This window comes from Cydia amplana, chromosome 4 (genome assembly GCF_948474715.1).
Source record: "Cydia amplana chromosome 4, ilCydAmpl1.1, whole genome shotgun sequence".
Classification (NCBI taxonomy): domain Eukaryota; kingdom Metazoa; phylum Arthropoda; class Insecta; order Lepidoptera; family Tortricidae; genus Cydia; species Cydia amplana.
This window is the reverse complement of record NC_086072.1, coordinates 14764512-14777429: the sequence shown is the minus strand read 5'-3', so window position 1 is coordinate 14777429 and position 12918 is coordinate 14764512. Positions and strand designations below refer to the sequence as shown.

At 38.9% G+C, this 12918-nt stretch overlaps 1 protein-coding gene across 1 annotated transcript in view; it reads left to right on the top strand.

The window, feature by feature from the left end:
- Window positions 1-12918, top strand: part of LOC134647280 (protein artichoke-like) — a 69892-nt gene that overhangs the window by 44790 nt on the left and 12184 nt on the right. The gene's annotated exons all lie outside the window — the stretch shown is intronic.

The following is a 12918-nucleotide window of genomic DNA, read 5'->3' as shown; positions in this document are numbered from 1 at the left end:
AGATTCAATATATAATAAGTGCTAAAACATTAATATAAAACTAAAACTAATTACAATTAAAATAATCCAAAGCTAAAAATTACAAATACCTATCAAAATGGTAGGGTGACCATCACGCAGGCAGCGTTTCCGCGCTAAGAAAGACCAAGCACATGATACTATAATTATTATAATAATACATAACCTTTTTTAAATAGCTGATTTGAGTGTCCCACTCCTGGGTAAATCATTAACCCTTGATTTCCATGAGTCCCGGTTTGTGTTTCTTCTGGCCAGTTGTTAAGGTGTCCAAGGTCTGCATGACATTAAAATTAACTTCGCTGGTGTAAGGGAGAATTTTGGTGTTACTAAGCTATAGTAACGTAATACAAAAATTTTGAAAATGAAACTTTTATTTACTTGTAAAAATGTTATAAATTAATATTAACTCTCAATAAAATTGAAAAAAATTGATAATCATTTTTGAAACACGTAGCTACAGGTAATTACTTAATTTTGTTAGGAAAAATATATTATAAAAAGCCTAATCTAATAAAACAGTTGACACTTTGGTACCTACATGCGCTACACGTTACCGCGCTGTGAAATATGACCAATCATTTTTCAACGACAACCCCTTCGGACACATATGACAGATTTAAAGCGGTTGGCGTGAGTGATGCGTATATGCCCAATGCGTCAATCACAGGAGATGCCAAATGATCGTGCAAGGCTTACATGCGATCGACGTGTCGAAGCCAGTCGACATTTTTTGAGGGTGAGCAAATCGAATAATGCTTAATTGACACTGTGTCGTGGAAGTGATTTCGACAGTGACGGTTTTTATGGGTGACTGCTTTTAGTTTGGTGTTAACAATGAAATTATCTCTCGTGATTTGTGTCTCCTGTGGGCAATTGAAATTGTTACTGCTTTACGCCCTACATATTTACTTTACATATACATGAACAAAATGCGTTGTAAAACTTAATAATATACATATATATGTATGTACATCAAAATGATTAAAATTATACAAAGTTGAAGAAACGTGATGCGTTATTTTAATGAACAACATTTCTATGCTCATGAGAAGCTATCTTTATCCATCAAAATTCTCGGTAGTTCGAGATATCTCGCTGACGGGGCGAGGATTAATCTAAATTGCCCGTAAAGTGCTAGTATTACCGTTAATTGTATTAACATAACGCCATTGAAGCTCCAGAATCTACACAGCAATAACTAGCTAGTCGATTACATAATATAATCCAGCTTTATTATTATGAGATGCATGCAGTGCATGCTTGCCAGCACTAAGGATGTGACACATAAAAGTAACGTATCATAATTAACCAATTAACGACGTTAAACGTTCAACAGTTATGGAGTGTCGTTATTTTTTCCGCGAACTAAACCCATTACGTAAGGTTGGCTAACGATAGAAAATCACCGTGGAAGCTCGGTAGCGGTGCCCAGTTTCATTATCATACAAATTTTAGTTGGGCTCTATTACTAAGCAATTTCCCTGATTATGGGCATCGCTGTGTGCGGCGGCGACAGCCCGGCAAATAGGCCGATTGTGCCCCACAATGAATAGCTACCTTTATTTATACACACAACGTACACAAATTGCTAACAGTTTCTATGTAGTAAACGGATCCTGGTTGTGTGCGGATAAACAAAGGGATTCTTATCCCTGAACACGTTTAGACAGCTTTTGAGCTTACGCTGACTTTTAAAAATTCACGCATTTCATTAACTTGTTCGTTTGATTATTTTTCTCAAAAATGGTTATGTTTTGGTGGCAATTTTTAACGTTTTAAATTTAACATTTTACGGTAGCTCACTCTTGCTCAATGCTTATTTTATTTGAGTAAATAAAAGGGTTAGCCCCTATAAGAAGCAATGGTTATACATATATTATTCTGTAACGCTTGCGGCTTCACGCCATCGCTCGTGGTTCTACGACCTGATCTGTCGATAGGCTCATGCGGGCTCTAAATTGAGGCTTCGACGGCTGGACAGACATTATGTTCCTCTATCGACATGCTTTTGTCAGGGCGATTCAAAGGTGGTTATCCGAAAGTGGGTCAGCAGGGATTTCTGAACGTTGTGCTTATACACGTAGACTCCAGCACTAGTGGTCCTTTGTTCTCGTGTTTAGGTTTCGGACAACTATTTGAAGTAGGTGTTATCTGCGCTTTGTTAAAAGTCAACGTTTATCTTTTGCAGTTGATTCAGGAATGTGAACAAAGGACGATACGAGACGCGATAGTCATGGTTATCTAATATGCGTAAGATCGAATGCAATATTGTGTTGCATGTATCGTATCTATAAGTACCTAAGTAGGTAATGTGTTAGTGTATTTTAACATGATACATGAAAATCATAACCATTTTTTGATAAGTATTAAGAAGATGAGAAGACTGAGAAGTAGAGGAAATATCATTGTTAGTCAATGAAATAGTAAAGTAATATTGAAAGAATGTAGGTACTGTGACATTGCATTATATAATTAATTAGTTGAAAGTAAATAAAAATGCCCGCCGTCCTAGAAAATCAGTCGCCCTCCGGCTTAAATAGATAAATAATCATCCAAAAAGGGCCGGCGAGAAATCCAAAGTGCTCACAGAATACGCGTCGTAAAGCATTTTCGTCGTGAAAACCTTTAGGATGGCCCGTCAAATCGAATGGGGATGAAAAATTCGTTGTATATAAACAAAGGCTTGTTTGGTGGCTGGCTCATTTCGGCAGCGGATAAGTGTCGGTGTAATCCGTGCCGGGGTCGTGTAAATGCAAATCGTGCCATAAAGCCATCGACCTTCCCAGTTCACTTAATGAACAGGAGATCCTTAGACGTGGATCCGTCGTCTCAACAGCGGTTACGTGGCTTGTAGGTGGACGAAATTAGAGACGACCCAAATTGCTTATACTGCAACGCTTTGGCCATAATGAATTTTGGGGCTTTGTTGCAGCCCCGTTGCATTAATTAGGTTATAACTTAATTTGGTTATATGCAGTACCGTAATGGAATAACGATGATACAGTGGATAATGGACATAACTATCTCCAAGGAAGATAACAGTATAATTAAATGTGCTTGCTTTGTGTGAGTTTGGCTTACGGGCATTTAATTATAATAATGTACTCGTATTTCGTATTAAGAAGAAATACACTCTTTTACCGCTAGCGTTTCCGGTTACTTAAAAGTTACGAGGAAAGCTTCAAATGCAGGATTATATAAGTGAGTGTAAAACGGGTTTTAAGAATAATATACATACATAATTTAAAAACACATAATATGTGCATAGTAGCACGGCTTCAAACCGTCGTGGCTTTTTTGCATGGCCAGAATAAAAATAAACACGTCTCTATTTTTCTGTGTCCAATCTGTTGGTGCAGAAATGTTCTTATACTCGCCGATGGGAAATGGCTACGGGTGACTGAAGCACTTGACTTGAATAAAACTATAGTTGACTTCTGCTGATTTTTTATATATCAAACGATGTATACAGTGTGTGGCCTACAACACGGGCGAATAATTAAAACGTAGATTCTACTCCTCAAACTAGACAATGTTTGTTCAGCGACTTTTAAAAATAACTTGTGGTTTGTATTTTAAAACACTTTAAAATTTATTCGAACACGCAATGTATTACGAAATTGATTATGCCTGTACGGTGACAAGACTGACGGGCAATGTCAATGAGACGGAATTTAAAGTACATTGAAAATATTATTTAGTTTGTTTGAAAAAGGGACAATTTTAAGACTACATAATTTCAAAAAGTTGTTGAACAAAAGTTATATTGTTTGAGGAGTAGAATCTACGTTTTAATTATTCGCCCGTGTTGTAGGCCACACACTGTATGTCGGCGGCAGATCGTAAAATCGGGCATATCGAGATATTCCTAGGCATATCATGAAACGCCGCCATTTCATGATCTGACTAAGATTAACCCAGGCGTATCACGATCTGCCTTATAAAAGAGGCGGCAGATCGGTCAGACCAATGTATTCGTTGATATTCCTAGCTTCATACCGGGCGCATCGTAAAATAATTGATGAGATATTCCTAGGCACATCATGAAACGCCGCCATTTCATGATCTGACTAAAATTAACTCAGGCATATCACGATCTGTCTTATAAAAGATTCGGCAGATCGATGAGAGCAATGTATTCGTCGAATTCCTAGCTTCATTCATACCGATAGCATCGTAAAATAATTGCATTTTATGCCACTGGTGGCGCTGCGTCCGAGTCCAGTGTTGCCAGATCGTAACTTTTAATACAAGTTTACGTTCCTTTTGAGCCTTGAGGTTTGCTCGATATGGCTGGTGGTTGCTAGGCAGATCATGAAATGCCGGCGTTTCATGATCTGCCTAGGAATATCACCCCTTGAGGTTTGCACGATATGGCTGGTGGTCGCTAGGCAGATCATGAAATGCCGGCGTTTCATGATCTGCCTAGGAATATCACCCATTGAGGTTTGCACGATATGGCTGGTGGTCGCGCTAGGCAGATGATGAAATGCCGGCGTTTCATGATCTGCCTAGGAATATCACTCCTTGAGATTTGCACGATATGGCTGGCCGTCGCTAGGCAGATCATGAAATGCCGGCGTTTCATGATCTGCCTAGGAATATCACCCCTTGAGGTTTGCACGATATGGCTGGTCGTCGCTAGGCAGATCATGAAATGCCGGCGTTTCATGATCTGCCTAGGAATATCACTCCTTGAGGTTTGCACGATATGGCTGGTCGTCGTTAGGCAGATCATGAAATGCCGGCGTTTCATGATCTGCCTAGGAATATCACCCATTGAGGTTTGCACGATATGGCTGGTGGTCGCTAGGCAGATCATGAAATGCCGGCGTTTCATGATCTGCCTAGGAATATCACCCCTTGAGTTTGCACGATATGGCTGATGGTCGCGCTAGGCAGATCATGAAATGCCGGAGTTTCATGATATGCCTAGGAATATCACACCCTACTTATTTGATATGTCTAAACGTCGCTAGGCAAATCGTCAAACGTTGATGTTTGAACGATATGGCTGGTAGTCGCTAGTCAGATCATGAAATGGCGGCGTTTCATGGTATGCCTAGGAATATCTCGATATGGCCGATTTTACGATCTGCCTCCGACATATACATCATTGTGAATCGTACGAGTTGTGATCCAAATAGGTACTACGTACAAGAAAATTGTATCGGGTCTTAAGATACATTTCTGAACCGTCTCACTAACTGTAACTTTCTTGACTGTAGGTACAATATATGTGTGCACTGGGCCGTAGGTGAAACAATACGTACAGTCGTACACGAGTCTCAAAACTTAGGGTTGTCAGCTAAATAAATATGATAGCCAATATTTTGAAGAAAAATTTGTAAGTAATAAATAATTAATTATTTGATTGCGAATAAGTTACTTTTAACTTGTTGCCTACAATACTTCATTATAATAAAAGTAGGTACTATGTAGGTATGTGTATATCCCGTTGACATTGTAGGCGCTGTAATAAATAATATTACATATTATTTCATATTATTTAATGACGAATTAGGAAAAATACTAATAAAAATTATGCTAAGTCAGCGGTCAACTGCATTAGTATTCTGACTTGGTTTATATTTAAATTAATCCTCGTTCAGTCTCTATTAAACTCGAAAGGCGTCTTCATTTTATAAAGCATCTGTAGGTAAACGAGGCAAAGTACGTAACGTCGCTTTATCAACAGCTATGGCTGAAAGTAGCTGTTCCCTGCGGACAAGCCAACTCTAACCGCGAGCCAGCCCTGCCGGAGACTCCGTGTTGAATTACAAATACGTCGACTTGACGTGAATTCGAATAGGGCGGGGTATTTGTAGCCCAGTCTCACACAGGATATAGTTTCTTTGTTATATTGTTATATCTCTATTTAGGTACGGTACGACATCAATGAATATAATATCAACTAAGTACCTACTTATTTAAGTAGGTCCATCTGAAGTGCTTTAGAACGAGCGAATTATTCATTCAAATACCGTTAACAAATTAGAAGCTCTTGCTTCTGCTAATAATAGTGTTATTAATCATTGCTTAAAGCAATAATAAATGTAACATCCGCGCTCAGAGCTGAATCGATATCTAATTAATGTCTGTGGTATCAATGCTCGGAGATTTTAAATTTTGTTTACCATCAACGAAACGTGCGAGCCGAATATTTTGATCTGTTATAAAGCATTCACAATAGTTTTTACTACTCATAATAATAGCGTAATATCATCTAGTGCCATGACGAATGCTGGGATGTGGAGTATCAATCTCCACCGTAATTAAAATGATTGTATTGGCTCACAAGAAAAATAATTAAAGCTTTATGAAAGAGGCTACACTCGTGCGCGGCGGAGCGGAGCGGTGAGAACGTTTTGAATTTGGTTTAGCCTAAATTTGATATTGAACGGAACTCGGTGGTTTGAGACCGCAATATTAGTCCGTTCTTATTAGTCTTTTTACAGAGAAGAGCTTAGTAAATCCACTTCTCTGTTTACCGGTTGCGGTTTGAGCCTTTATTCAACACCAATAATATTTACAATAGCTACTTGTTCAAAAGTAATAAGAGGATATTCCAACCAGAAAACCGACATAATAATAGTGGCCATTATTTCGGCATCTTGCCTCTATAAAACATGTTACCAGAGTATAGGAAGAATGTAAATAAATCTTCCACTAACTATGTATCACGTTTCCAAATTGGATTGATCTATGAACAGTTTTACAGTCAATATGTTTCGTTAAACTGTGAATAAAAAATATTTGGTAGCGGCGTTCTTTTATCTTTGTTCATATGCCGAAGCAGTTTAATAGTTGCGGTTTTTGGTCGAAGAAACTTGCTGAGCAATTTACTATTTGTATGCATTGACGACAGTTCGACACCCGATATTCGCCGCCGCAAAGTTTCGGTAACTTTCTGTAACCAATACTTTGTAGGTATAGTGTCATTATCGTATCAAAGATTCAGATCATTGGATAACGGGGCATTGGCCACTGAAGTAGTCGTTCGTGGGAAACTAAAGAAGTAAAGACATATTTTGTACTCGAGTTTATAGCATGGTAATTAATGTAATTATATATTGGTTTGGAGATATTAAAGCTTTACTAGCAGTAGTCACGTAACAAAGCGAAACTGATTTGACGTGAGAAGATGTTTCGAATGTTACAACTTTAACGAGCGGTGTTATTTACAAGCTTTTAACCGTTTCGTGCTTATATTGTTTACAGCATTTTGAGATTAATTGTTCTTTTAAATGTTTAGCTTGGCATTTTTCTCATGTTAATTTGTAACACAAAATAAAAATAATTACAATTATTATAACTTTTAACGGTCAAGCTATAGATATGATTTGTTTTGCTAATCAACAGGTTTTGTTAATTAAACCAATTATGTTATGAATGTTATTTAAATTAGGGTAAATACGCGTTTCCGTAAACCTTTTTTCTTCTCACAATAATTTCTAAGACGGATTCCGTTCGCGCACCTGTCGCCTCTCGAGTGGAAATTGTAAAAAGTCGTTTGCGCCGACGCAGCTCGCAGGTACCGTAACTCGCGTGAAGTTACGACTATCCGTTTGATAGTGACAGCTGCTTCCGCTACGGTCACTGGTCTGTTTGCGAATAGCTGCGGTGTTAGATATAACGTTCACTCTCAAAATGTCGGTATTAGGTTAAAATATGAGTCGCTTACTTCAAACTGATAAATAAATCCATTCGACCCTCTTAGCAATAACCCTATTACACTTTCCTAATGCCAAAATCGCAGAATCTGACAGTTGGATTCATCCGTGTTTGAAGTTAAGCGACTTATAATTATGTGACACATATTACCATTGAATGTCTAATTAACGTCTTTTAAATAAATTAAGTAATGTTTTCTGATTTTGTGTAAAATTAAAATACATTTTGAAACACGACCGTTACCTGAACTAATATAGTCTTATAAATAGCAAACCTATTCTTTAGTCAAATGTCTTTGAGACAATTAATCATACTGGCTTACCTAGCCTAGAATGATGACTTACTATAACATGGCGACGTGGTTGACCAAATATGCAGCAAAAATATTGTATTTGCATAATACTAAATCATAATAAGTAGCTAAATTTATAGTAAAATATCTGGGCGACCGAGCTTTGCTCGGAAAACATACAAAAACCCAAAAATGCGCGTTTTCCCAGAGATAAGACCTAGCTAGATCGATTTTTCGCCCCCCAAAACCCCCATATAGCAAATTTCATCGAAATCGTTAGAGCCGTTTCCGAGATCCCCGAAATATATATACATATAAATAAATAAATAAATAAATAAATAAACAAGAATTGCTCGTTTAAAGGTATAAGATATACAATATATAGGCTGGCCAGATATTGCACTAAATAGAGACGAGTGGAGGAAGAGGGGGGAGGCCTTTGCCCAGCAGTGGGGCACAGTAGGCTCTGAATAATAATAATACAATATATAGTTCGTTATATTCAACTTATTTCCTCTGGCGCAAAATCTTTAAGCACAGTACATATTGCATGTGCGAAATTAAGCATCCTTTCAGGACACGTTCGCCAAAGCGTTGAGATTAGCACGTAGACTGAAACTTCCTTGTTACGTGTTCTTGATTATTTGCTGAGGCAACAGACTACAGGCCGTCGTAATCAAACGCTCAGTCCGAGCAAATCGAGTTAAGACCCTGGCCTTTGAGAGAAATTCATTACTTTAGGTATTAAGGCATAAAAGCTTACCGTTTCATTCCATTTCTCTAATTATTTTGTTGCTAAAAATTTCCATTCGGAACTTTCAGTAGGTATAAATAAATACTTACGAATATATCTTGAGTTCGGGAATTAGAATAAAATATTTAGCATCCTGACTTCCCAACGCTTAGGTATACGAATGATGTGATTTTCAAACGTAAGGTCGCGGGTTCAAGGTTCATGAAACGTATGTACCTTCGAAATTTATTGAATTCTTCGTGAGTAAACCGAACTAATCCCAATAAGGCTTAGTTTCCCCTCTGGGTTGGAAGGTTAGATGAAAGTCGCTTTCGTAAAAACTAGTACTTCCGCCAATTCTTGGGATTAGGCTGCCAAAGCAGACCCCAGGCTCCTTAAGGATGCAACCGCTAAGATGAGGAGGATTTTTCGGTTTCAAAGGACCCAGCGGATCTGCACTCATAACTCACGCTCATCACGCTCATGGCTTTTATCTGCTTTTATGCAGAGCGCACAGCCGATATTATTTTATATTACTTTCACAGCGAGCGTGATTTACAAAATTATGTATAATAAGTATAAAAGCTCAGTCATGATTGCCCCATAAACCAGGTGGCATAAATAATAGTACTCCATTTTCCCGTTAAGCGTCATAAACTTATTCAGTTCTTAGCAAAGTTTTATACACGTCGTAAAACTGCAGTGGAATCGACGCACATCGTCAAGAGCAAAATTTCAATACATTAAACTCCTATTGGGAACGAGAGCTTTATTTCAGCACTTCTAGTCTTATGTATCAAATTTTACGCCTCTGGAATAAATAGTGGTGGTAGGGTAGAATTGCGGCGATAAGAATGCTCCGGTCTTTGTTTCGTTCGCCGACGGCGCTTTAGATCCAAAACCAATGGTTAGTCGGAAGTAAAATTTCCCATTCAGCCGTTCATTCATTCATAAAACGCATTACCGTAGCCGCCGCACCCTAACCCCGTCTCGTTTCGGACGCGGAATACGTTGCCGGGAATCCCTTGCGCGTAGCACCTCCGGATGGAAACTGAAACGTAGGATTTTGTTGCAAGTTACGCTCACGGAGTGCGGCCGAGCTTAGCTCATGCGAGTGTGCTTTAGCTTTGTAACAGGCGAGACTAGGCACGAGGCCGTTTTGTATTCACTTTTAATAAAACTGAGAGGAAGCAAACGAATATGTCAGTTTGAAGAGAACATGCGAGGATTATGTAGCCTTATTTTTTATTTTTGATGCCTGTGTATCTTATCTGTGTATTAATATGAAAAGCTAAAATTCGTCGAGCTTGCGTATCTTAACAAATTTAAATTGATCATGCGTTAAGAAAAGCGCTGATCTGAGGGGAAGTTCTGGCTAAGTGTTATGGCTTTCGCTATTATGTATCTGCAAAGTCACTTAATTGTCTAATCTGGGGGCACGGTAGTGCCCCCGCCAAGACGAGCAAAGCGAAGCGCAAGGGCACTACCTACCTTTTCTCGAAGCGCTTCGTCGTTTTTTTGAACCCTCATAACTTGGGTTTGGATTATATCAGATAAACAAAACTCTCGGGATATGATGTCAATAGTAAACTTATTAAGCATAAAAATTTTCAATTGCATAGCTCTTATACTTTAGATTTTATTCATGTCTAAAAAACCCCGATTTCGTCACTGACTCACTCACTCACTGTTGATCATCAAAACCTCTAGGGCACTTCCTGAAGTCCTAGGAAGCTGAAATTTGGTATGTAAGATAGTATTAGTCCACAAACAACAAAAAAATTCAAAAAATTGAAATTTTTAGCCCCTAAGGGGGTGAAAAGGGGGGTGGAATTATGTATGGGAAATCAATAACCGCTGAACCGATTTAGTTGAAACTTGGTATGTAGATAGTTATTGTTATGGGGAAGGACATAGAATAAGTTTTAAACCCCAAAATCACCCCGTAAGGGTGAAAAGGGATGGAAAAAGGCATTAGGGGAAAAAGGGGGTTGAAGTTTGTATGGGGAATCCAGTAAAAAGCAGATTGTATAAAAGATGCCCCCAAGTACGTATTTCAGGATTTTTAGTAGTAAATCACCCGCAACCCTTTAAATTATGAGATGGAAGATTGTCATAAGCAACTTACAAAAAGATGTGAAATCCCACCAAAAACATTTTCATGTAAAATGTTGCCAAGACGAAACCATAAGGCTCGCACTGAAAAAAAGTTATCAGATCTCTTGTAGAGCCAAGCTTCTAACTCTACAAGCCCTAACTTCACAGACTCTACACCTTAGTCAAAATATGTGGCTTGGCCGTTTCGTTACCACAAGAACTATTTTATAATAAAAAATAATGAATTGTGAATACATTTTTCACCTCACGCCCATGTGACGAAACGGTCAAGCAACATATTTTGACTAAGGTGTAGAGTCGGTGAAGTTAAGGCTTGTAGAGTTAGAAGCTTGGCTCTACAAGAGATCTGATAACTTTTTTTCAGTGCGAGCCTTATGGTTTTTCAGATCCTTTTCCATTAACAAATTGGTCGTAGTCATAACCATCGTCTTAGGCTGAAATTGTACTTAATGATTCGTTTAGACATTCACATTTATATTAGTTAAGCAGGGAGGAGGAGTGTGTGCGTAGGCTGTGAACGTGAACTGATCATAGAGGCTTAACAACTATTTAGTTTACCTACTCAAAATCTATTGCTATTATTCTACTTCCATTCAGATCAATATAAACAAAAGGCTGAGAGTTGAAAACTATTCTAGTTTCGAGCTCCTTATTGGCAAACCGCCATATGAGCGCGTGGATGAGAACTCCGCCCGGTCCGCCCGCAATGAAGACAAAGTGTGAACTTCCCTAATTTATTTTATAGGCGTTCTTTATTTACCGAAAACAAGGAGTTCTCGGCCAAAGGAAGAATAAATATATTTCCCAGCTCATTTCCCTAAAACCCACTCCATTTAATAACCCTAAAAGAGCCCGCAGATACCTCATACGGAATCCGTGGGATTTTCGCCTCGGCTCGGTCTCGGATCGCGTTCCAATGGCCCCCAAGTGTCGATAGCGCCTATCCACCGTTTCAATGAGCTATTTCATTATTCAGCCTCACCGACTTTGCTAGAGATGGCAGCGATAGGATTGACTAATTTTGCAGTAGGTATATCCTAAGACGAGCTCTGCGGCGCGTCTTCATTTGGCCCGAGCCCATTTTGCGGGCTTAGCGCGCGATCCGCTCGATATCACCAACGTAAGCACGTCATTTGCAACTCCCACCACCCTTAAACAGTTTTCAGCCTCTTATACCATCCACCCAAACTTAAAGTTATGATTATGCAAACGGTAACTTTTTAATTTTGTTACCGACTCCATTTCTCAAAGGAAAAGTTTTAATAACAGGCAAACAATTCATGGCAGTTGTTCGTTTTTTCCTCGAGTTACAATCGGAAGTTTGGAAATGTGTAAGCATTGAGAACCGTAAGTATACTGCGGTTTAAGACTTGCGGGTGGAATTATCCTGAAATCACCAAGTACATCTAACTTATAAATTGCTGAGAAAATAGTTAATGCTATTTTTTATCAGACCCTATCTAGAATTCTAAATGTAATATGTTTATGTTTTTCGCCTTATTGCAAAGGAGTAAGGTGTAATAGTGTGAACATATCTTTGATGTCGACTGTACTTAAAGTACCAATCAACGCGATAATGTTTAACTTAGGTGTAATGTAGGTTGTTGTATCTATCTAGTAATTATCTGATTATAATTATTATTTTATAAGGTCCACTTTAAATCAGGTTGACGGCGATCGATTTAGTGCATCTAGACTAGATAAATGAAATAAACACGCTATCGGGCCATTCAATGAGCAACTAGAAGCCGCGCAATCAGTACGACCATCTATTAGAACGTTAGCAAATCGTAAACTGATGCACTTGCTTTAAATTTGTGCGCTCCTGTTTTGGCCTGAATTCGCTCATTGACTATTCAACCGTAGGCCGCATCCAATCGGGCCGAGGCGCCTAATCCTCGGTCGGCGATGAAAGTCAAAGCGAAAGCAAGTTGGTGTTCCCTAAAAGCCCTTTAGCTTGGTGAGAAGGCGCGGCGGCCGGCGGCGGCGGCGCGGCGCGGCGCGGCTCGTGCTGCGACTTGCAGGCGAGCTCGCTATTACGCCGCCAAGTGGCAAGTTTTGTGCTCGCCTCATGGGCGAT